The following is a 26,164-nucleotide window of genomic DNA, read 5'->3' as shown; positions in this document are numbered from 1 at the left end:
AATCAGCAAAGCATGAACAATTAAGCACATGGAAATTACCACTTTTAAGGTATTTCTTTAACTTTAGGGAGTGTTCATAAATACTTTGGTGGGGGTTAGAAAAGTTGGAACCACTGACATAAAAAAAAAATTTAGATCCCTCCCCAAAAAAGGGTGGATTTTTTGCATCCCCCTTAAGTTTTTATGGTTTAAATTTTGTTCATCCCCCCTTCATGTCCTAAAAAGGAAATCAGAAATATATGTTATTAACTCATGAGGAGTTATCAAGTTACATCAGTTTGGAATGTGCATGCCTTGTCTTACATTTTACCCGCACTTTTGCCCTCAATTTGTTTATCCCCCTATTAAGGACTGAATGTTTTTTTTATCCCCCTTTTTAGGATCCCAAATTTTTTAGAACCTCCTATATTTTCCAACCCCCACCAAAGTATTCATGAACACTCCCTTAAGTATAAGGAAGTATAATCACAAATTGGTAACAAGAAATTTTTATGATTTGTCATCATATTTGTCTCCATAAAAAAGTGTAATTATGGCAGTAGGATTACTTTGGTGTATGATTTTGTTGTTGACTTTCAATTATACAACAGCACAAGTAGCTGAAATAAGCCAATGGATTAATGAAGAATGCATCGGGCCATTTGTAAATGTGTTCTGTAAATGTGATTCTTCATTGTGTTCTATTCCTTCATGGATGTGGATATTTAATGGCAGAACTCTTGCCAGTGATGATATGTTGGTTGATGCTGATCCTTCAAGGTACAGTGTAACTGTACAGTACGACGGCAACTTCGTGACCTCTTTTGTTCGATAGAAATTTTTTACGAGTTGGTGAACACGGGTTACGTAACTAAATGTTGAAAATTTGACCGGCAAACATGTTTTAGCGAAATAGCTCCAGAAATGGGAGACACGGTTCGTTTTTTGCTTAAATTGCGTACCATGATCACGGATAAGATACCAAACATTTGTGCAAAGAACAAAAAACGAGTCAAAGTTGAATAATATTGAAAATAAAGAAGCTTGAACATGTCCAAAGTGGCCGGGAAAATGAGAAAAATTGCATGTCACCATCACCAAAATGCTTATATCTACAACAGTGAGTAAACGCCGGTCGTATGCTTTTCTCTAATGATAGCTATTAACTAACGTTAGCTTGTATTAAATTTTCAGCGAAAATGATTGGTGGAATAATCGAGTCGTAGGTTGGAAAGTTACTCTCAAAACAGCCCCGTGTCGCAATCTTGCGTGACCCGTTAGTGACAGGTGTCACTAGCAAAATAGCAGCCGGCCTTGTCATTATATCGAATAATAATCGTCAGAATCGTCCAGTTGACTCCAGTGATATTTATTTATTCAAGCAAAATACTGCATTGACTTACAAAATATTGAAGTCAATATAAAAAGTAGTATCATCTCATTTGACTGAACTGAAAGCAGTTTTAAAAATATTATTGTTGATCGAGTCCCTGAATGAGAAATAAGATTGTAAAAGATACGAGTATGGTATAGCAGGTTGTGATGGTCTAGTGGTTGACGCCGTGGTTTGAAGTGCGAGAGGTTGAAGGTTCGAATCCTACAGCATTTCGATTTTTTTTCTCTCTTGTTCTGTTAGGCCTATGGTGTATGTGTGTAGGCCCGTCAGTATTATGATCATTTGAAAATATTTCTATGCAACACGTTTGCAATGTTTTTTTTTATGTGTAGGCCTACATATTAAAAAATGAGATAGCGTCAGCCATAATTTACGAATTTCAAACCTGATTAATATTTTGGCATAATATTATTTGTAATTTTTACACCGTTCTTACACCCTACCCAGACATACACAAAATTGGAATCAGCGTTTCGTTGTCTGGAGTAACTTTAATTATAGAACACCACACGGCGGTCAAGATAAAAAAATGCTTTCTTTCATTTTACCTCATTATTTCTGCTTCAAATGATCAGAAACCATTCCTGAAAGTTGTTTACTAATATCATAAATATTAAAAAAAAAAAAAAAAAAACCTCTATGGTAGGGTTCGAACTTCCAACCTCTCGCACTCCAGGCACGGCCTTAGCCACTAGACCATCACAACCTGCTTACTTATTCACGTACCTTTTGCAATGTTATTTCTAATTCAGTGTCTCGTTCAACAAAAACTCTTTTATAAACTGTTCGTAAGTTCAGTCAAATGGCTTGAAATTACGTTTTATATTGACTTCGATATTTTGTAAGACAGGGCAGTATTTTGTATGAATAAATAAATATCACTGTAGTCAACTGGACGATCCTGACAATTATTAATCGATATATGGACAAGGCTGCGGCTGTTAATTTTCCTGGTGACACTGGTCACTAATGGTCACGCACGATTGCGAGGAGAAGCCCTTTTGAAAGCAACTTTCCAACCTACGACTAGATTATTCCACCAATCATTTTCGCTGAAAATTTAATACAAGCTCAAGTTAGTTAATATCTATCATTACAGAAAAGCATACAACCGGCGTTGGTTCATAGTTGCAGATATAACCATTTTGGTGATCGTGACATGCATTTTTCTCATTTTTAGGCTACTTCGCGCACAATAAACATTCATTTTCTCCACAATAATTGGACTTTTACACGTTACTGTTTGCCTTATACTCATGTTTCATATCTTATCTATGGGCTCAATGTGGAAATGAAGGGAGAAACGACTAGTGTATTCCATTTTTTGATGTTTTCTGAAAAACTGTATTTGCCACCTGATTTTCAACATTACGTTACGTAACAGCAGAGGTCACGCCGGTAAAAATTACCGGAAGTGAGCTAAGTTGCTGTCGTACTGTGTAGGAGATGTACCTGATAGGGGATATGGAAGCTTACTACAGATACAAAATGCACTCAAACAAGATGCTGGTAGGTATACATGTAGAGTGCCACTTCTGGTAGGAAATGTCCGTATATATTCCGAAGTGTTTATTGATGTTATCATACATCAGTACCTTCCGCCTTCTACAATTTCACCAATACCAACTACTATTAAGTTACAAGTACCTGATGCACTAACCACCAAGTTGATGAACAGCAACCCAGCAAGTGTAAAACTGGATCCTGTCACCATGGTGATCAATTCTCGGCCCATCTCGCCTATGTATTGCGAGACATGCTCAAAGGTTAAACCCTATGTCTGGGGTATTGTAGGTGGTATTATAGGAGCTTTTGTGACTGTGATAACATTCATCATCATCATAATTTTCATGCGAAGGTATTACACCAAATCTAAACCATCAGATCAGGACATCACCATGACACCATCTTCCAATCAACAAGCCTCATCATCAACTGACCAAACCTATATGGCTTATCAAAGAGACACGGTACAAGAACCTTATGCTGAACTGAACCAAACTAACATATCACCATCAATTGGTCATCAGTCACCATCCTCTGACCTCACCTATATGGCTTATCAAAGAGACACTGTACAAGAACCTTACACTGAACTCAACCTTACCAAGAAGCCAGATTCAGCAGTAATGTCATCCAGCCCCGACTACCAAAATGTAGACGATGATGAGGAAGCTGACTATCAAAATATGCCTGATTAGGAAAGCTGTTCGCAAATGCCGGTCTTGAAGATCTCTAAAATGAAAGCCTACATGATAATCGCTGAAATGAAAGCCCACATGTACATTTGTATAAAATTAACTTATCTGATACTCAGATTAAATCTCATCTACAGTCACTTTGGACTACAATGGCCTCATCCCAATGGCATAGTTCAATAACCTCAATTAAACAATCATAGTGCAAAATTTGATACAATTACCGAATAGGGTGCAACTTGCTAGACTTGAGTCCAGTCCTCGTTTACAGAGTTTAGGGTTAGGGTTTAGGGTTGGGGTAGGGCAGTCTTGTAATAAGACTAGTAGAGTTGCACCCTATTCGGCAATCGCTCCCAAAATTTGACCTCAAGTTTCAGAGTATGAGTTTTTGTACCCAAATTGTCAAAGGTCATTCAAATTATGAATGTGGAAATGTATCGGGGTTAAAGAACTGTGCCTTGATAGATGAGCATGTTGTGGATCCTAGTGAGTGCTCAGTACAACCAACTCATGAACATGATGAATGTGTTTTCACTCTTATGTATATATTTTCTTGATGGGCCATTGGCATTCCATATAGTACAGCTGCTGATGCCAAATTCAAGTTCTGACATTGACAGGATAAAAAAAGAAATTTCAGGGCCAAACTTGATGACGCAACCAGAATATAGGGTCAAGCATAGGCTGCCTTTCTTAATATCTCTTGTTGTATGAAGTGCCAAAACATGATATATCACAAAAGGCTACCACGTGTCTTTTTGTAATTATATTGTTTTTTTCCTTGTTTTTTTATTCCCGACTTGGTATTTTTATGGTATTTAGAGAAAAAAAATCTGATTTTCGCCGAATTTTTCCGGAAAAAACAAACAGAATTTTTTTTTTAAATAAAAAAAATTTCTGCATTTCTTTTTTTTTCAAATCGCGCAATTTTACAAATGCATGTGCAAGCTTTGAGACAAACTTTTTTATTTTTTTTCCTAATAAAGAACATGTTTTCAGTGGCATAGCAAGGGGGCTGTCCCCTGTGGGAGGTTTTTTTGTATTTTTTAGCCCATTTTTGTCGAAGTTTTCCCCTCTGCAAATTTGCCTTGCATGCCCCCCCCCCACACACACTAAAAAAATCCTTGCTATGCCACTACATGTTTTTAATTGCTTATTAGAGAGATTGGGATTGGGATGAACACAGTTTGGGATTTTTTTTAAATGTGTCCTTTCAAATAAAAAAATATACCTATATATATAACATTGATAAGCAAAACTTACCCAAGGCAGCAATGGCTTGTGAACTTTTCATATAGGCTAGTAGTTATTTGTTAAGTGTTAAGAAGCACCTGTTCTTAAAGGCCATAGAGGCTTCCTAGAATAGAGATGTAACAGAGTTACATATGCCTAGATACCTGGTATAAATTATTCACGCTAGTTCAAAAGCAAGGTTAGTAAACAGATTTCACTGTCAACTATGGGATTTACATGGTATTTGCTATCTACACGACTAGATACTTAGGCATCAGAAACAAAATGGTTCAATCTTTGGACCAACCGTCGATTCGGCTTCGATGCTTGTTATTAATGAACTATCAACTAATTAATCAGAATTAATGCTAAATTTATATTGGTCAATGTCGCTACAGGCACACATTACTATTTTATCACAACTAAAATAGTAAATTAATTGGTTTCATAAATAATAAGGATCAACCAAGCATCGATGGTCAATCGAAAGATCAAACTATTTTGTTTCTATTGCCTTAACAAATGATGTATCCTATGGCCAGTGGTGTACCTGGCACAATTGGGCTAGTCTAGAGTGGCAAGTTTTCCGTGTCACGGAAAAACGGACAAATTCACAGAATTTAAGAAAAAAATGGAAAACACAGAAATTCGCGGAAAACATGTTTTTTCCTTGAGAAAAATAAAATGAAGAAAAAATAATGCGATGTGAGGTTAAAATAATGAAAATGAAGTCCGTATTCAAAGATATCAGGCTTAAAACAACTAAAAAGATAATGCAAGTAACTTCTTTTTAACCCGAATGTGAACACGGAATTGAAATTATATCACAGAAAATCACGGAATTTAGTATTTAAGACCACGCACAGAAAATCACGGAATTCGGTGTTTTAAATCACAGAAAACTTGCCACTCTAGGCTAGTCCACTTAAAATCCACATTATACCTGTGAAATATCTTCTACCGAGGGTATGAATTTCAAATGGAAAGTACACATTAGGCAGCCCCACTAGAATTTTATACACCCTCAGAGCAAGATTCAAAAAATCTTACACAGAGGGAAGATAAATAATGTTGGTTAATGTGCTAAGCCTAATTCCACTTGAAATTCCTACTCCCCCTGTGAAAGATATTTTCAACATCTTCTGCTATCTACTGCTGATAGCAGTGTGTTTATTTGCTATCTACTGCTGATAGCAATGTGTTAATTTGCTATCTACTGCTGATAGCAATGTGTTTATTTGCTATCTACTGCTGATAGCAATGTGTTAATTTGCTATCTACTGCTGATAGCAATGTGTTTATTTGCTATCTACTGCGATAGCAATGTGTTTATTTGCTATCTACTGCTGATAGCAATGTATTAGTTTGCTATCTACTGCTGATAGCAGTGTGTTTATTTGCTATCTACTGCTGATAGCAGTGTGTTTATTTGCTATCTACTGCCAATAGCAATGTGTTAATTTGCTATCTACTGCTGATAGCAATGTGTTTATTTGCTATCTACTGCTGATAGCAATGTGTTAATTTGCTATCTACTGCTGATAGCAATGTGTTTATTTGCTATCTACTGCTGATAGCAATGTGTTAATTTGCTATCTACTGCTGATAGCAATGTGTTTATTTGCTATCATACTGCGATAGCAATGTGTTTTATTTGCTATCTACTGCTGATAGCAATGTGTTAATTTGCTATCTACTGCTGATAGCAGTGTGTTTATTTGCTATCTACTGCTGATAGCAGTGTGTGTTTATTTGCTATCTACTGCTGATAGCAATGTGTTTATTTGCTATCTACTGCGATAGCAATGTGTTTATTTGCTATCTACTGCTGATAGCAATGTGTTAATTTGCTATCTACTGCTGATAGCAGTGTGTTTATTTGCTATCTACTGCTGATAGCAGTGTGTTTATTTGCTATCTACTGCTGATAGCAATGTGTTAATTTGCTATCTACTGCTGATAGCAATGTGTTTATTTGCTATCTACTGCTGATAGCAATGTGTTTATTTGCTATCTACTGCTGATAGCAATGTGTTAATTTGCTATCTACTGCTGATAGCAATGTGTTTATTTGCTATCTACTGCTGATAGCAATGTGTTAATTTGCTATCTACTGCTGATAGCAATGTGTTAATTTGCTATCTACTGCTGATAGCAATGTGTTTATTTGCTATCTACTGCTGATAGCAATGTGTTAATTTGCTATCTACTGCTGATAGCAATGTGTTTATTTGCTATCTACTGCTGATAGCAATGTGTTTATTTGCTATCTACTGCTGATAGCAATGTGTTAATTTGCTATCTACTGCTGATAGCAATGTGTTTATTTGCTATCTACTGCTGATAGCAATGTGTTAATTTGCTATCTACTGCTCATAGCAATGTGTTTATTTGCTATCTACTGCTGATAGCAATGTGTTTATTTGCTATCTACTGCTGATAGCAATGTGTTTATTTGCTATCTACTGCTGATAGCAATGTGTTAATTTGCTATCTATTGCTGATAGCAATGTGTTTATTTGCTATCTACTGCTGATAGCAATGTGTTAATTTGCTATCTACTGCTGATAGCAATGTGTTTATTTGCTATCTACAGCTGATAGCAATGTGTTAATTTGCTATCTACTGCTGATAGCAATGTGTTAATTTGCTATCTACTGCTGATAGCAATGTGTTTATTTGCTATCTACTGCTGATAGCAATGTGTTTATTTGCTATCTACTGCTGATAGCAATGTGTTTATTTGCTATCTACTGCTGATAGCAATGTGTTTATTTGCTATCTACTGCTGATAGCAATGTGTTTATTTGCTATCTACTGCTGATAGCAATGTGTTTATTTGCTGTCTATAGCTGATATCAATGTGTTTATTTGCTATCTACTGCTGATAGCAATGTGTTTATTTGCTATCTACTGCTGATAGCAATGTGTTTATTTGCTATCTACTGCTGATAGCAATGTGTTAATTTGCTATCTACTGCTGATAGCAATGTGTTTATTTGCTATCTACTGCTGATAGCAATGTGTTAATTTGCTATCTACTGCTGATAGCAATGTGTTAATTTGCTATCTACTGCTGATAGCAATGTGTTAATTTGCTATCTACTGCTGATAGCAATGTGTTTATTTGCTATCTACTGCTGATAGCAATGTGTTTATTTGCTATCTACTGCTGATAGCAATGTGTTAATTTGCTATCTACTGCTGATAGCAATGTGTTTATTTGCTATCTACTGCTGATAGCAATGTGTTAATTTGCTATCTACTGCTGATAGCAATGTGTTTATTTGCTATCTACTGCGATAGCAATGTGTTTATTTGCTATCTACTGCTGACAGCAATGTGTTTATTTGCTATCTACTGCTGATAGCAATGTGTTAATTTGCTATCTACTGCTGATAGCAATGTGTTTATTTGCTATCTACTGCTGATAGCAATGTGTTTATTGCTATCTACTGCCAATAGCAATGTGTTAATTTGCTATCTACTGCTGATAGCAATGTGTTAATTTGCTATCTACTGCTGATAGCAATGTGTTTATTTGCTATCTACTGCTGATAGCAATGTGTTTATTTGCTGTCTATAGCTGATAGCAATGTGTTTATTTGCTGTCTATAGCTGATAGAAATGTGTTTATTTGCTGTCTATAGCTGATATCATTGTATTTTGTTTATATACTAATAGTGTATTTGTTAGTTATCTACTGCTGATAGCATTGTATTTATTTGCTATCATATATATATCTACTACTGATAACAATGTATTTATTTACTATCTGCTGCTGATATTGTATTTATTGCTATCTACTGCTGATAGCTATGTATTTATTTGCTATCTACTGCATTGTTACGAGCTTTAAGAGTGTAAGTAAGGGTGTTTCAACATATCTCAACTGGTAACTAACAAGACAGTGTCAAATTCAAAGCACTGATATGCTTCCTGTATTTGCCATTAGTAACATAATGTTCAAATGCATTGTATTAAGGAAAAGAAAACCAAGTTTGTGTCCCATGGGCTATTCATTCATTTTTGGAAGCAAAAAATGAATGACAAAATAGTTAAACGATTTGTTTCTCGTATGTTTTGTTTACAAGCAATATGAAATCACTAAATCTTATAAAAATCAATCTAAATTTTTTTTGAAACTTTTCATACGTAACTTACTTTGCACTCATTTTACAATAATAAAAACACATTTGGCCAAAATTTTGGTTTTCAAGCCACCTGCTGGAAACAAACTTGTTTTGCTGATAGCATCATGTTAATTTACTCTTTACTGTATAATACATTAATGCAATGCCTGCTAACATTATAATTGCTCAATAAACATTAAATACCGATAACTTCATGCCATTGACTTGAATACTTATAGCCACAGCGGGCTATCCCAGTTGAAATCCATACACCCCTATGGAAGACATGAACTTAATATCCCACACGGGGGTGTAGATTTTGGATGGAGTCACCCATTCAGGTAACCCAATTTGAAAATTGCACTCCCTGTATGGAAGATTAAGGTCATGTCTTCCATAGGGGGTGTATGGAATTCAAATAGAATAGCCCATTTAGAATCAAAAGAAACCCAAGTAGTGAAATTTACATTTCCCAAAAGCTTACATAAACTTCGCAGCATAAATGAAATTTAAAACAGTTATTTTTAGTCTGTTAAAATAACAAATTTGAGTTCAACAACATTGTGACTTTTGTTTTTAGTGTTACACAAGCCCACGAGAGATGTAAAAGTAGAATAATACAAAATCATCTGTCATTTTTGTAGTCCCCTTAAACATAAACAAACCCTAATTATATTGTAATCAAATCAATAAGGAATGTGTACCAATTCAAAATGTCATTACTTTTGATGATGTAAAGGTTACCATAGCAACCAGATGGAAATGAAGACTGTCATATTTGTCAGGGGAATGGGCTGTGACTAGATGTGTGTACAGACTGAGTTTAGATACTGGGTTTTGTATGTGTTGTTTGCAAGCATGCGTGGAAGACTAAACTAGGTTGTATGTATTGGTTAACCTTTTGCAGACGAGCATTGAAAGCAGATATTGTAATCAAAAAATTTACAAATTTGGAAGAAAAATAGAATAGAATCTTAAATTTCCACATTTATATGTGGTGCAATGAAGAAAATGCACAGAAATGAGTACAAACATGCCTAGTATTGGACAGGATCTTACGATAGCGCATTGCAATTGTGACAGAATTTATAATTGGATGTTTGTCATGTTGAAGGCCAGGGGCATGTTATGTATGATAGGAAATGAATTGTGAAGAACATAGATATTGGTTGTAAGGGAAAATGACACAGTAATAATGAATATAAGCACAATAAGATTGACAAAATGGCTGCTACATTAAGTCTCACTGCTCTAAAATATTAAAGTATCAAATATTTAGGTCTGTGATGTCTTGGCTTACAAATAATATTTGTAGCTTAATAAAAAGCATAGACTTGAAACCACTGTACTCTGCTACTATATAGGCATGTTTGCAGGGGCAGATTCGGGAGGGTGGTGCAATTTCGTAAATCTACAAAAATAGGCAAATTGTAGCCTCTCTGTTTGGTTGTATATTATTGAAAGCAGTGGCATAGCCATGTGGAGCTGAGGGAGGGCACATTCCACTGAAATTGATAAAATTGGAACAGTAACGAGTGAAGTGTCATTAAAATGACAAACAATTGACAAAAGTAGGCAGAAATTTGGCTCTGCCCCCACCCCACTAAATAATGACTACGCCACTGATTGAAAGTATGTCAGACTAACCAGGATGCCAGCAGACATTGTATCTCCACATTTTTAATGAATCTATTTATTGCTTTACTGTAATGAGGCTGTCCATAACAAGCCACACATTTTCTTTACTTTGGGACAACTTTTCCTTTAAAAAAATTTCAGCATGTCTTTCTCCACACTTTCCTCTGTATGCCACAAGCCCTCACTTTGGTAAATCAGTGATGCATGCACACCAATGTGCTATTCCAGTCAAAATCCATACCCCCTATGGAAGACATGACTTTAATCGTCAACAATCAACAAAGATTTCAAATGGAGCCATCCATTCAGGCAGGTAACCCCATTTGAAATTTACACCCCCTGTGTGGAAGATTAAGGTCATGTCTTCAATATAAAGGGATGTAGGCCTATATTAGATTTCAACTGAATTAGCCCAGTGTCCCCTATTTATGTGATCATATACATAGTTTCACTTTTTGGTCACTAAAAATGCACTTCAGTCACTGGCCTGTTGAAGCCACCCCCCCCCCCCCCTCCATGAAAGGATGTAGGATGTAGAATAAAATGTTCAATTTTATTTGTTGTAAACAAATCAATATACCGAGAAAGTACAAATTTAAACAAAATTCTCAAGACTTATATTGTGGAGGTTGGTGGCCTGCGATCAGCATCCACTGGTCTTCAATGCCGACTGATGTTGGTTTTGTTGGTAGCGGGAGATTGTGTCATCTGACCGGAAGTAGCAAATCAATATACTTTGATTTGTTGAAAACAAATATAGTACAAAATTGATTTGTTGAAAACAAATCAATATACATGTACTTGAAAATTTTAAGTTGTTTTCAGGGTTTTTTTTCTGCTACATGGAAACAAGGCAGCAATTGAACTCCTTTGCATGTTTTTATTTTGATAAAAAAAAAAATATCCATCAAAAGACATAAATATTACAAAAAATGTAATTTGTTCAAAACAAACCAAAACTATGCAAATTGTTTAAAATATGTAAATTGTTTATAATTTTCTTTTCTGCATCAAAAAAGGATTTGCAGCAGCCATTGGACTCTTCTTCATTTTTCACCACCAAGATAAACCATTCCTTGTAAATGATATTTACCTCTGTTGGGATTTCAGTGTAACACACATGGAATCTAACATTGTAAAACTGTAAGAATATGTGATGCGATCTGAGAAAACCCTTAGCATGATGAAAATATTATTCATGTTTTTTAAACATAAAAGCTTAAATTTCAACTATTTCTTTATAATTTTGCATTCTGGTCAGCTTATATCTGTTGCGGTTGAAGTCACATAAACAAGATGAAAACAGGTTTGAAAAGACCTAATTTTGCTATATTTCAGTTGATCTAAAAATTTAGAAAAATGAAGTATTTCACCATATGAAGGGTTTTCCATCGCATCGCATAATGACAAGTGTTATCATATATCACGCTGTTTCCTTAAATTGACAAAATATGAGGCTTGCCTATATACATAATAATTATGTAGATATGGATTAAGAATTCAAGTTATACCATGGAATTCCATCTACAAGTATATATGCATCTAATTCAGTGACACAAGGCAGACACCCTCCACAAAAATGTTACAATAGATTGGTCTTATAATAGTACATGTTTGTACAGCCATCTGTATCAGTAATATAGTTGCTCAAACTTCAAATAATGTTTTTGTGGAGGGTGTTTGCCTTTTATCTCTCTTTTGGCAAAAAAACCCCTCATTTATAGGCATATGCTTGTTGATGGAATTCTATGGCATCGTTACATTTTGCTTCAAAGGTTATGCAGTGGCGTGTCTGGGTGGGGGGATTGGGGGCTTTGGGTGCTGAAGCCCCGCATTTTGTTAAAAACATGTAAAATCAGCCATTTTTCAGCGATTTTAGCCATTAAGCCCCCCAGCCCTCCCCCGCATAAAGCTCAAAGCCCCTCTGCGCCCCCCGCAGGAAAAGATCCTGGACACGCCAGTGTTATATTGATTTCCCCCTCAATTTTGTAATTTTTATGGGCGTGTAATGTATTTTAGAAATGCTGTTATTTTTGTGTTAAATTGTAAATGTGTTTTACTATGCATATGATAATAATTGATGTAATTGTATTTGGATTAAAATGTATAAAAAGAAGGGACAAAACATTAACAGCTTGTGTTTGAGTTTCATTCTTGTGAAGTTCTTGTTTGTATTAGAAAAAATACATTTATAAACTGAATCTAGTTTCTCTCAAGAATCCGTTTATTTCCAACTATGGCTACTTAATTTTTAGCTGGTGGTGTAAAAGCAGAAATGGTCAACTTTCCCCAAATCAGCACAAATCAAAATAATATCCTGGTTACACTTGGGCTCAATTTTCTATGCGTCTTTAGGTTAGCTTTAGAGATTTTGATCCCCAAAACAGGGTCATTTGGTGAGCAACTTAAAAATTGTGGTTATTTAGTAAGACTAGACAGTTGTTGTCCTCTAACAATGACAAAATACAAATAGTAAAAAACTAGAGTGGTTACTGCACCATAGCTAAACTATGAGGCATCGGCAGTATATTGTGGTATGCCACTGTCACGCATTTCAAACTTTTTTTCTTTCATGTTACACCATCTGGGGGTCATGCTTTTGTTTTATTTTTGGGATATTTCATGTAGAAAAGACACAAAATATGAGACAGGTCTTTTAAAGGAACATTGACATGGGTCTTATGAGGTGTGTCACCCCCAGTGGGGAAAATGTTTTAATTGTATTTATTTGGGATCATACCTCCTTGGCATTTCGAGATAAAAAAAAAGGACCCCAAATATGAATATTGACATGTGTCTTATGATGAGTGTCACCCAGGGGTGGGGAAATATCCCGATACATTCTTCACTTTTTTCTCTTTCATTTGACACCACTGGGGGGGTCCATACCTTCTTGACTTTTTAAGATATGTAAAGGACTCAAACTATGAATATTGACCCGGATCTTATGAGGATTGTCACCCCCTCTGAGGAAATTTTTTTCATTACATTCTTTATTTTCTTCTCTTTCATTTGGCACTATTAATTTACCAAATTCACTGAAGAAAGCAATAAGAACAACTACAGTATTATGCTTTATACTGAAGATAGCAATAAGAACAACCACAGTATTATGCTATATAGGCCTACTAATAATAGCAATAAGAACAACCACAGTATTATGCTATCTACTGAAGATAGCAAAATGAACAATCATAGTATTATGCTATCTATTGAAGATAGCAATAAGAACAACCACATTATTATGCTATCTACTGAAGATAGCAATAAGAACATCTACAGTATTGTGATATCTATTGAAGATAGCAATAAGAACAACCACATTATTATGCTATCTACTGAAGATAGCAATAAGAACAACCACAGTATTATGCTATCTACTGAAGATAGCAATAAGAACAACCACAGTATTATGCTATCTACTGAAGATAGCAATAAGAACAACCACAGTATTATGCTATCTACTGAAGATAGCAATAAGAACAACCACATTATTATGCTATCTACTGAAGATAGCAATAAGAACAACCACAGTATTATGGTATCTACTGAAGATAGCAAAAAGAACAACCACAATATTAAGCTATCTACTGAAGATAGCAATAAGAACAACCACAGTATTATGCTATCTACTGAAGGTAGCAATAAGAAGAACCACAGTATTATGCTATCTACTGAAGATAGCAATAAGAACAACCACACTATTATGCTATCTACTGAAGATAGCAATAAGAACAACCACAGTATTGTGATATCTACTGAAGATAGCAATAAGAACAACCACAGTATTATGCTATCTACTGAAGATAGCAATAAGAACAATCACAGTATTATGCTATCTACTGAAGATAGCAATAGGAACAACCATGGTATTATGCTATCTACTGAAGATAGCAATAAGAACAACCACAGTGTTATGCTATATACTGCTGATAGCAATAAGAACAACCACAATATTATGCTATATACTAATAATAGCAATAAGAACAACCACAGTATTACGCTATCTACTGAAGATAGCAATAGGAACAACCATGGTATTATGCTATCTACTGAAGATAGCAATAAGAACCACAGTATTATACTATCTACTGATATATAAATAAGAACAACCACAGTATTATGCTATCTACTGAAGATATAAGAACAACAGCATTATGATATTTACTGAAGATAGCAATAAGAACAATCACAGTATTATGCTATCTACTGAAGATAGCAATAAGAACAACCAATATTATGCTATCTACTGAAGATAGCAATAAGAACAACCACAGTAATACGCTATCTACTGCAGATAGCAATAGGAAAAACCATGGTATTATGCTATCTACTGAAGATAGCGATAGGAACAATCACAGTATTATCATATCTACTGAAGATAGCAATAATAACAATCACAGTATTATGTTATTTACTGAAGGTAGCAATAAGAACAACCACAGTATTATCATATCTACTGAAGATAGCAATAATAACAATCACAGTATTATGTTATTTACTGAAGGTAGCAATAAGAACAACCACAGTATTATGCTATCTACTGAAGATAGCAATAAGAACAACCACAGTATTATGCTATCTACTGAAGATAGCAATAATAACAACCACAGTATTATGCTATCTACTGAAGATAGCAATAAGAACAACCACAGTATTATGCTATCTACTGAAGATAGCAATAAGAACAACCACAGTATTATGCTATCTACTGAAGATAGCAATAAGAACAACCACATTATTATGCTATCTACTGAAGATAGCAATAAGAACAACCACAGTATTATGCTATCTACTGAAGATAGCAATAAGAACAACCGCAGTATTATGCTATCTACTGAAGATAGCAATAAGAACAACCACCGTATTATGCTATCTACTGAAGATAGCAATAAGAACAACCAGTAAGTGACATAGACTAATATAGGCTGATACCATTTCATGGCTCAGCAAAAGAGTCTAAATTTGATAAAATTTAGGGAAAGAATATGAAAATTCTGGTAATTTTATATAGGCTTAAAAAGGGGGCATTTGGTGAGAGATTATCTAAACTTCACTCGGAATACTTTAAAAGGGATCATAGGGTAACAGCAAAACAGAAATGGGTAATTGGGTGAGAGGGAGATGATCACTTATTTTCAATGAGTGCCCCTTCCCTTCCCCTTGGTTTATGAGGCAGCTGATATTTTAATCCTTCAAGAATGTACTTAGTTTCAGTGAAAACCAAGTAAAAAATGAGGATTTACCCTGCTTCCTTTGCTCTCTCACGTATCTTTTGCCCTTCCCATTTTCCTCCTTTTTCTCTCCTCTCCTCTTTCCTTTTCGCTTTTCCGCTGCCATTTTTCACCATTTTGCTACTGTATATACTTCTGCCACAAGTGCAATCAATATAGCAAACATTAATTTAACATCCACATTTATAACAAATACCAGAAACAATGGACCATGGTTTGCGATTATATTCTTAAATGTCTAAGCTTTGTGTCAAACAAAACCTATAACGAAACCATAGCAGACTCCACTATAGACGTATAAATATCAAAATAATACAAGGATCAAGACCCGTGATTTCAGAGTGGAAGAACCCTCGCTTGTGTTAAACCTCTTTCACGTATGTCAACCATATGGATAGCAACGTATAATCATACACAGCATTATACACGGTGTTAAGGCTCTTCTGTCTACGTTTTAGACGTATAATTTGCCGTGGAAATGTATATTGCATGGTGCTGATCAAGCGGATAACAAAAATGTATTGAATTGGCAATATTGCTCACACCTAAAAATGAGAAAAGACACCCAATACCAAGGAGGGTGAAAAAAAGAGAGGGGGGGGGGGTAAACATTGATAAATAAAAGTCACTCAATTTTCTATTCAGTAGGATCAGTCTTTTTCAAAAAATATGCAATAAAAATGCTAAATGTCATAAAATTGATAATACAATAAATAGAAAAACACAACCACAGTAATATGCTATCTACTGCAGATAGCTTAGCAATAAGAAAACTGCAGTATTATGTTATCTACTGAAGATAGCAATAAGAACAATCACAGTATTATGATATCTACTGAAGATAGCAATAAGAACAAACACAGTATTATGCTATCTACTGAAGATAGCAATAAGAACAATAAGAACAACACAGTATTATGCTATCTACTGAAGATAGCAATAAGAACAAACACAGTATTATGTTATCTACTGAAGATAGCAATAAGAACAACCACAGTATTATGCTATCTACTGAAGATAGCAATAAGAACAATCACAGTATTATGCTATCTACTGAAGATAGCAATAGGAACAACCATGGTATTATGCTATCTACTGAAGATAGCAATAAGAACAACCACAGTGTTATGCTATATACTGCTGATAGCAATAAGAACAACCACAATATTATGCTATATACTAATAATAGCAATAAGAACAACCACAGTATTACGCTATCTACTGAAGATAGCAATAGGAACAACCATGGTATTATGCTATCTACTGAAGATAGCAATAAGAACCACAGTATTATACTATCTACTGATATATAAATAAGAACAACCACAGTATTATGCTATCTACTGAAGATATAAGAACAACAGCATTATGATATTTACTGAAGATAGCAATAAGAACAATCACAGTATTATGCTATCTACTGAAGATAGCAATAAGAACAACCCAATATTATGCTATCTACTGAAGATAGCAATAAGAACAACCACAGTAATACGCTATCTACTGCAGATAGCAATAGGAAAAACCATGGTATTATGCTATCTACTGAAGATATCGATAGGAACAATCACAGTATTATCATATCTACTGAAGATAGCAATAATAACAATCACAGTATTATGTTATTTACTGAAGGTAGCAATAAGAACAACCACAGTATTATGCTATCTACTGAAGATAGCAATAAGAACAACCACAGTATTATGCTATCTACTGAAGATAGCAATAAGAACAACCACATTATTATGATATCTACTGAAGATAGCAATAAGAACAACCACAGTATTATGCTATCTACTGAAGATAGCAATAAGAACAACCACAGTATTATGCTATCTACTGAAGATAGCAATAAGAACAACCACATTATTATGCTATCTACTGAAGATAGCAATAAGAACAACCACAGTATTATGCTATCTACTGAAGATAGCAATAAGAACAACTGCAGTATTATGCTATCTACTGAAGATAGCAATAAGAACAACCACCGTATTATGCTATCTACTGAAGATAGCAATAAGAACAACCAGTAAGTGACATAGACTAATATAGGCTGATACCATTTCATGGCTCAGCAAAAGAGTCTAAATTTGATAAAATTTAGGGAAAGAATATGAAAATTCTGGTAATTTTATATAGGCTTAAAAAGGGGGCATTTGGTGAGAGATTATCTAAACTTCACTCGGAATACTTTAAAAGGGATCATAGGGTAACAGCAAAACAGAAATGGGTAATTGGGTGAGAGGAGATGATCACTTATTTTCAATGAGTGCCCCCTTCCTTCCCCTTGGTTTATGAGGCAGCTGATATTTTAATCCTTCAAGAATGTACTTAGTTTCAGTGAAAACCAAGTAAAAAATGAGGATTTACCCTGCTTCCTTTGCTCTCTCACGTATCTTTTGCCCTTCCCATTTTCCTCCTTTTTCTCTCCTCTCCCCTTTCCTTTTCGCTTTTTCCGCTGCCATTTTTCACCATTTTGCTACTGTATATACTTCTGCCACAAGTGCAATCAATATAGCAAACATTAATTTAACATCCACATTTATAACAAATACCAGAAACAATGGACCATGGTTTGCGATTATATTCTTAAATGTCTAAGCTTTGTGTCAAACAAAACCTATAACGAAACCATAGCAGACTCCACTATAGACGTATAAATATCAAAATAATACAAAGATCAAGACCCGTGATTTCAGAGTGGAAGAACCCTCGCTTGTGTTAAACCTCTTTCACGTATGTCAACCATATGGATAGCAACGTATAATCATACACAGCATTATACACGGTGTTAAGGCTCTTCTGTCTACGTTTTAGACGTATAATTTGCCGTGGAAATGTATATTGCATGGTGCTGATCAAGCGGATAACAAAAATGTATTGAATTGGCAATATTGCTCACACCTAAAAATGAGAAAAGACACCCAATACCAAGGAGGGTGAAAAAAAGGGGGGGGTAAACATTGATAAATAAAAGTCACTCAATTTTCTATTCAGTAGGATCAGTCTTTTTCAAAAAATATGCAATAAAAATGCTAAATGTCATAAAATTGATAATACAATAAATAGAAAAAACACAACCACAGTAATATGCTATCTACTGCAGATAGCTTAGCAATAAGAGAACTGCAGTATTATGTTATCTACTGAAGATAGCAATAAGAACAATCACAGTATTATGATATCTACTGAAGATAGCAATAAGAACAAACACAGTATTATGCTATCTACTGAAGATAGCAATAAGAACAATAAGAACAACACAGTATTATGCTATCTACTGAAGATAGCAATAAGAACAAACACAGTATTATGTTATCTACTGAAGATAGCAATAAGAACAACCACAGTATTATGCTATCTACTGAAGATAGCAATAAGAACAATCACAGTATTATGCTATCTACTGAAGATAGCAATAGGAACAACCATGGTATTATGCTATCTACTGAAGATAGCAATAAGAACAACCACAGTGTTATGCTATATACTGCTGATAGCAATAAGAACAACCACAATATTATGCTATATACTAATAATAGCAATAAGAACAACCACAGTATTACGCTATCTACTGAAGATAGCAATAGGAACAACCATGGTATTATGCTATCTACTGAAGATAGCAATAAGAACCACAGTATTATACTATCTACTGATATATAAATAAGAACAACCACAGTATTATGCTATCTACTGAAGATATAAGAACAACAGCATTATGATATTTACTGAAGATAGCAATAAGAACAATCACAGTATTATGCTATCTACTGAAGATAGCAATAAGAACAACCCAATATTATGCTATCTACTGAAGATAGCAATAAGAACAACCACAGTAATACGCTATCTACTGCAGATAGCAATAGGAAAAACCATGGTATTATGCTATCTACTGAAGATAGCGATAGGAACAATCACAGTATTATCATATCTACTGAAGATAGCAATAATAACAATCACAGTATTATGTTATTTACTGAAGGTAGCAATAAGAACAACCACAGTATTATCATATCTACTGAAGATAGCAATAATAACAATCACAGTATTATGTTATTTACTGAAGGTAGCAATAAGAACAACCACAGTATTATGCTATCTACTGAAGATAGCAATAAGAACAACCACAGTATTATGCTATCTACTGAAGATAGCAATAAGAACAACCACATTATTATGCTATCTACTGAAGATAGCAATAAGAACAACCACAGTATTATGCTATCTACTGAAGATAGCAATAAGAACAACCACAGTATTATGCTATCTACTGAAGATAGCAATAAGAACAACCACATTATTATGCTATCTACTGAAGATAGCAATAAGAACAACCACAGTATTATGCTATCTACTGAAGATAGCAATAAGAACAACCGCAGTATTATGCTATCTACTGAAGATAGCAATAAGAACAACCACCGTATTATGCTATCTACTGAAGATAGCAATAAGAACAACCAGTAAGTGACATAGACTAATATAGGCTGATACCATTTCATGGCTCAGCAAAAGAGTCTAAATTTGATAAAATTTAGGAAAGAATATGAAAATTCTGGTAATTTTATATAGGCTTAAAAAGGGGGCATTTGGTGAGAGATTATCTAAACTTCACTCGGAATACTTTAAAAGGGATCATAGGGTAACAGCAAAACAGAAATGGGTAATTGGGTGAGAGGAGATGATCACTTATTTTCAATGAGTGCCCCCTTCCTTCCCCTTGGTTTATGAGGCAGCTGATATTTTAATCCTTCAAGAATGTACTTAGTTTCAGTGAAAACCAAGTAAAAATGAGGATTTACCCTGCTTCCTTTGCTCTCTCACGTATCTTTTGCCCTTCCCATTTTCCTCCTTTTCTCTCCTCTCCCTTTCCTTTTCGCTTTTTCCGCTGCCATTTTTCACCATTTTGCTACTGTATATACTTCTGCCACAAGTGCAATCAATATAGCAAACATTAATTTAACATCCACATTTATAACAAATACCAGAAACAATGGACCATGGTTTGCGATTATATTCTTATATGTCTAAGCTTTGTGTCAAACAAAACCTATAACGAAACCATAGCAGACTCCACTATAGACGTATAAATATCAAAATAATACAAGGATCAAGACCCGTGATTTCAGAGTGGAAGAACCCTCGCTTGTGTTAAACCTCTTTCACGTATGTCAACCATATGGATAGCAACGTATAATCATACACAGCATTATACACGGTGTTAAGGCTCTTCTGTCTACGTTTTAGACGTATAATTTGCCGTGGAAATGTATATTGCATGGTGCTGATCAAGCGGATAACAAAAATGTATTGAATTGGCAATATTGCTCACACCTAAAAATGAGAAAAGACACCCAATACCAAGGAGGGTGAAAAAAAGAGGGGGGGTAAACATTGATAAATAAAAGTCACTCAATTTTCTATTCAGTAGGATCAGTCTTTTTCAAAAAATATGCAATAAAATGCTAAATGTCATAAAATTGATAATACAATAAATAGAAAAACACAACCACAGTAATATGCTATCTACTGCAGATAGCTTAGCAATAAGAGAACTGCAGTATTATGTTATCTACTGAAGATAGCAATAAGAACAATCACAGTATTATGATATCTACTGAAGATAGCAATAAGAACAAACACAGTATTATGCTATCTACTGAAGATAGCAATAAGAACAACACAGTATTATGCTATCTACTGAAGATAGCAATAAGAACAAACACAGTATTATGTTATCTACTGAAGATAGCAATAAGAACAACCACAGTATTATGCTATCTACTGAAGATAGCAATAAGAAAAATCACAGTATTATGCTATCTAATGAAGATAGCAATAAGAACAACAGTATTATGCTATCTACTGAAGATAGCAATAAGAACAAACACAGTATTATGCTATCTACTGAAGATAGCAATAAGAACAATAAGAACAACACAGTATTATGCTATCTACTGAAGATAGCAATAAGAACAAACACAGTATTATGTTATCTACTGAAGATAGCAATAAGAACAACCACAGTATTATGCTATCTACTGAAGATAGCAATAAGAAAAATCACAGTATTATGCTATCTATTGAAGATAGCAATAAGAACAACCACAGTATTATGCTATCTACTGAAGATAGCAATAAGAACAACCACAGTATTATGCTATCTACTGAAGATAGCAATAAGAACAACACAGTATTATGCTATCTACTGAAGATAGCAATAAGAACAACCACCGTATTATGCTATCTACTGAAGATAGCAATAAGAACAACCACAGTATTGTTATCTACTGAAGATAGCAATAAAAACAACCACAGTATTATGCTATCTACTGAAGATAGCAATACGAACAACCACAGTATTATGTTATCTACTGAAGATAGCTATAAAAACAACTGCAGTATTATGTTATCTACTGAAGATAGCAATAAGAACAACCACGGTATTATGTTATCTAATAAAGATAGCAATAAGAACAACCACAGTATTATGTTATCTAATGAAGATAGCAATAAGAACAACCACAGTATTATGCTATCTACTGAAGATAGCAATAAGAACAATCACAGTATTATGCTATCTATTGAAGATAAGCAATAAGAACAATAAGAACAACACAGTATTATGCTATCTACTGAATATAGCAATAAGTACAACCACAGTATTATGCTATCTACTGAAGATAGCAATAAGAACAACCACAGTATTATGCTATCTACTGAAGATAGCAATAAGAACAACCACAGTATTATGCTATCTACTGAAGATAGCAATAAGAACAACCACAGCATTATGCTATCTACTGCAGATAGCAATAAGAAGATCTGCAGTATTATGCTATCTACTGAAGATAACAAGAACAACCACAGTATTATGCTATCTACTGAAGATAGCAATAGGAACAACTGCAGTATGATGCTATCTACTGAAGATAGCAATAAGAACAACCACCGTATTATGCTATCTACTGAAGATAGCAATAAGAACAACCACAGTATTATGCTATCTACTGAAGATAGCAATAAGAACAACCACAGCATTATGCTATCTACTGAAGATAGCAATAAGAACAACCAGTAAGTGACATAGACTTATATAAGCTGATACCATTTCATGGCTCAGCAAAAGAGTCTAAATTTGATAAAATTTAGGGAAAGAATATGAAAATTCTGGTAATTTTATATAGGCTTAAAAAGGGGGCATTTGGTGAGAGCTTATCTAAACTTCACTCGGAATACTTTAAAAGGGGATCATAGGGTAACAGCAAAACAGAAATGGGTAATTGGGTGAGAGGGAGATGATCACTTATTTTCAATGAGTGCCCCTTCCCTTCCCCTTGGTTTATGAGGCAGCTGATATTTTAATCCTTCAAGAATGTACTTAGTTTCAGTGAAAACCAGTAAAAAATGAGGATTTACCCTGCTTCCTTTGCTCTCTCACGTATCTTTTGCCCTTCCCATTTTCCTCCATTTTCTCTCCTCTCCCCTTTCCTTTTCGCTTTTTCCGCTGCCATTTTTCACCATTTTGCTACTGTATATACTTCTGCCACAAGTGCAATCAATGTAGCAAACATTAATTTAACATCCACATTTATAACAAATACCAGAAACAATGGACTATGGTTTGCGATTATATTCTTAAATGTCTAAGCTTTGTGCCAAACAAAACCTATATGACGAAACCATAGCAGCAGACTCCACTTTAGACGTATAAATATCAAAATAATACAAGGATCAAGACCCGTGATTTCAGAGTGGAAGAACCCTCGCTTGTGTTAAACCTCTTTCACGTATGTCAACCATATGGATAGCAACGTATAATCATACACAGCATTATACACGGTGTTAAGGCTCTCTGTCTACGTTTTAGACGTATAATTTGCCGTGGAAATGTATATTGCATGGTGCTGATCAAGCGGATAACAAAATGTATTGAATTGGCAATATTGCTCACACCTAAAAATGAGAAAAGACACCCAATACCAAGGAGGGTGAAAAAAAGAGAGGGGGGGGGGGGGAAACATTGATAAATAAAAGTCACTAAATTTTCTATTCAGTAGGATCAGTCTTTTTCAAAAAATATGCAATAAAATGCTAAATGTAATAAAATTGATAATACAATAAATAGAAAAAACACAACCAAAATAATATGCTATCTACTGCAGATAGCTTAGCAATAAGAGAACTGCAGTATTATGCTATCTACTGAAGATAGCAATAAGAACAACCACAGTATTATGCTATTTACTACAGATGGGGGAGTGGTCAGCTATATGAAACATAATTCATGATGGACTTTGTAGACCATCTTTTGGGTTGTTCCCTGATCTGTTGAAGATGAAACTCGATGACCAGTTTTTACAACTATTTATGAAAGTAAAGAACAAACTGAGACAATTATGAAACCACATGTTCATGACATGTTCTGCATAATAACATTTATGCACATTTATTTTATTCATGTGTTAATTCGCAAACATACAATGTTTGTTTAACAATTTCAAAAATAACAGTATTTTCCATTGGTCAATACCTTTATGGAGAACTTATAATATTTTGAATTGTACAATTAATATTTCCAATGGCAGATTTACATTTCATAATGCACCAAGTATATAAGCAGGGGTTCTCAATATTATGCTATCTACTGAAGATAGCAATAAGAACAACCATAGTATTATGATATCTACTGAAGATAGCAATAAGAACAAACACAGTATTACGCTATCTACTGAAGATAGCAATAAGAACAACCACAGCATTATGCTATCTACTGAAGATAGCAATAAGAACAACCACAGTATTATGCTATCTACTGAAGATAGCAATAAGAACAACCACAGTATTATGCTATCTACTGAAGATAGTAATATGATCAACCACAGTATTATGCTATCTACTGAAAATAACAATAAGAACCACAGTATTATGCTATCTACTGAAGATAACAATAACCACAGTATTATGTTATGTACTGAAATAGCAATAAGAACAACTGCATCATGCCATCACAGTATTATGCTATTTACTGAAGATAGCAATAAGAACAACACAGTATTACAACACAGTATTTTGCTATCTATTGAAGATAGCAAGAACAATTACAGTATTATGCTATCTATCTACTGAAGATAGCAATTAGAACAACCACAGTATTATGCTATCTACTGAAAATAGCAATAAGAACAACCACAGCATTGTGCTTTCTACTGAAGATAGCAATAAGAACCATAAAGCGCAGCATTATGCTATCTACTGAAGATAGCAATTTTGAACCACCACATTATTATGCTATCTACTGAAGATAGCAATAAGAACAACCACAGTATTATGCTATCTACTGAAGATAGCAATAAGAACAACCACAGTATAATGCTATCTACTGAATATAGCAATAAGTACAACCACAGTATTATGCTATCTACTGAAGATAGCAATAAGAACATCCACAGTATTATGCTATCTACTGAAGATAGCAATAAGATCAACCACAGTATTGTGTTATCTACTGAAGATAGCAATAAGAACAACCACAGTAATATGCTATCTACTGCAGATAGCAATAAGAACAACTGCAGTATTATGCTATCTACTGAAGATAACAAGAACAACCACAGTATTATGCTATCTACTGCAGATAATAGGCATAAGAACAACCACAGTATTATGCTATCTACTGGAGATATCAATATGAACAATCACAGTATTCGGCTATCTACTGAATATAGCAATAAGAACAACCACAGTATTATGCTATCTACTGAATATAGCAATAAGTACAACGACAGTATTATGCTATCTACTGAAGATAGCAATAAGAACAACCATGGTATTATGCTATCTACTGAAGATAGCAATAAGAACAACCACAGTATTATGCTATCTACTGAAGATAGCAATAAGGACAACCACAGTATTTTGCTATCTACTGAAGATAGCAATAAGAACAAACACAGTATTATGCTATCTACTGAAGATAGCAATAAGAACAATAAGAACAACACAGTATTATGCTATCTACTGAAGATAGCAATAAGAACAAACACAGTATTATGTTATCTACTGAAGATAGCAATAAGAACAACCACAGTATTATGCTATCTACTGAAGATAGCAATAAGAACAATCACAGTATTATGCTATCTACTGAAGATAGCAATACACTCTAAATTTCAAGGATTTAAAATAAATCCCAAGGGACTGTGATTAGGGACCAATCAAGTGTTAGATTTAAAATTAAATCTTTAAGATTTAAAATTAAATCTTTTAGATTTAAAATTCAAATCTATAAGATTTATTTTAAATCTAAAATTGATTGGTCCCTAACTACAGTCTTAAGGATTT

Source organism: Amphiura filiformis, chromosome 13 (assembly GCF_039555335.1).
Source record: "Amphiura filiformis chromosome 13, Afil_fr2py, whole genome shotgun sequence".
Lineage (NCBI taxonomy): Eukaryota > Metazoa > Echinodermata > Ophiuroidea > Amphilepidida > Amphiuridae > Amphiura > Amphiura filiformis.
The sequence above is the reverse complement of the archived record's forward strand: the minus strand, read 5'-3'. Positions refer to the sequence as shown.